General features: G+C 44.0%; 1 pseudogene; it reads right to left on the bottom strand.

Moving 5' to 3' along the window:
* Positions 1 to 1,145: 1,145 nt before the first annotated feature.
* LOC111722170 lies at positions 1,146 to 1,294 on the bottom strand (annotated as a pseudogene).
* Between the last annotated feature and the right edge of the window lie 553 nt (positions 1,295 to 1,847).

Genomic DNA, 1,847 nt, shown 5'->3' with positions numbered 1-1,847 from the left:
TCTAGGTGACAGAGTGATACTCTGTCTCAAAGTAAATAAATAAATAAATAAAAGAAGCTCTTCTACTAGATGGAAAATGGGAAACGAGCTGAGGGCATGAGAGTGGAAATGAGTGGAAACAAAAAAGGCAAAGTTAAAAGAAGGGAGGGGATAGAGGTTATTGCATTGCATTGAATCTGGAAAGATTTCCACTTGGGTAATATTTTATTGTGTTCTTAAAATTAATTTAACTTTGAAATAGGGTGTCCATAAAGTTCATGTGCAATTTAAAATAGTTATAAATTTTTAATTGTACATGAACTTTATGGACACCCTGTATATACAAATGAAAGAAGAAGAAACAGTTCAACCTTTGTAAAAATGGTTCAGACATTTATGGAGCTCAGCTAAAGAGCTGAGAAATACACAGGAGTTTATAGTGATTACAGGTATAATTACAGTACAATGAAAAAAAAAGCCATAATTTTGTTGGTGTGTACAAGATATGCCCTGGAGGAAGTAGGAGAACTCATCCTAAATTCAATATTCAGTTTCTGTGCATTACTTGTAATCCACAAAGGAATCCATTTCATAAATATTTTCTAAGTACCTACCATCTGTCAGGCTGCAGCTTCAGCATATTAAGCAACAAAACCCAAAGATATTGTAAATTAACTGTATTCTAATGGTAACTGATTACCATGACAAGGAAATAGAGAAACAAATTAAATCTCATGAGGAAACAGTCAAATCCCAAAATAGGGATTCTCTACAGGAGGACTGGGGGGAATCTCCTCTTCAACAAGGAAATGGGATGGGAAAAGGGGAAGGGTGGGATTGTTATAGATTCAAAGAGTCTTAATAATTATATAGCTGGCTTGGCGCCTATAGCTCAACGGGCTAAGGCGCCAGCCACGTACACCTAAGGTGGCGGGTTCGAATCTCCAGCCCAGACCCGCCAAAACAACGAAGGCTGCAACCAAAAAAAAAAAAAAAAAAAAAATTGGCGGGGGTTTTTGGGGGGCGCCTGTGGTCCCAGCTACTTGGGAGGCTGAGGCAGGAGACTCGCTTGAGCCCAGGAGTTGGAGGTTGCTCTGAGCTGTGATGCTATAGCCTTCTACCCAGGGGGACAGCGTGAGGCTCTGTCTCAAAAAAAAAATTTTTTAGAGAGATATTATAATCTATTTAGGAGTGAAAAGTTACGATGTTTGTAATTTATCTTACAGTATTTAAAGAAAAAATGTACGCGAAAAATACTGCGCAATGTTAACAGCTGTTACTATACTTGATCTTAGCCAAAAGGCCGAGAAGCGATGTTGGTAACACCTGTAAATAAAAGTGATGGGGGTTTAGGGAGTACAGGCTTTGACAGGTAAGCGGGATCTGCAGTCGGACGCTCCTCCTCTACCTCTGGACTTAGGCTTCCGCCGCAAAGTTCCGTCCCGTTCCGTCTAGGGGTCGCTCTCAGGGCCCCGCCTGGGACAGGGACGGGACCTACCGCTTAACTACTGGGGTTTTAGGCCCCCAAAGGCAAGGTCCGGGCAAAGGCGAGAGCGTGCCCTGGGATACTCCAGTATAGACACCCTAGCCGCCTATTTCTAGGCGCAGACCGTAAATTTCCTGGGAACTGGAGGGTTCCAATTCGGAGACAAAAGTCACCTTCTCGAGACTGGGGAGCTCCAGTTCCCGTGATGGGGTCGCAGCCCCCAGACAACGGATCAACCACACAAGCGGAAGTGCGTCACGGGTCTGAGCCCAGCTGTAGGTCAGCGCACAGCTTTACGTTTTAGGAATTCAGAGGTTGTAGCGTCCTGGTGACCACCTTATTGCAAAGCCGGGGGCCCGAAATACCAGCCTTGCTGGCAGCG

Source organism: Otolemur garnettii, unplaced genomic scaffold (assembly GCF_000181295.1).
Source record: "Otolemur garnettii isolate 467f Iridium unplaced genomic scaffold, OtoGar3 scaffold00223, whole genome shotgun sequence".
NCBI classification, from domain to species: domain Eukaryota; kingdom Metazoa; phylum Chordata; class Mammalia; order Primates; family Galagidae; genus Otolemur; species Otolemur garnettii.
The sequence above is the reverse complement of the archived record's forward strand: the minus strand, read 5'-3'. Positions and strand labels throughout refer to the sequence as shown.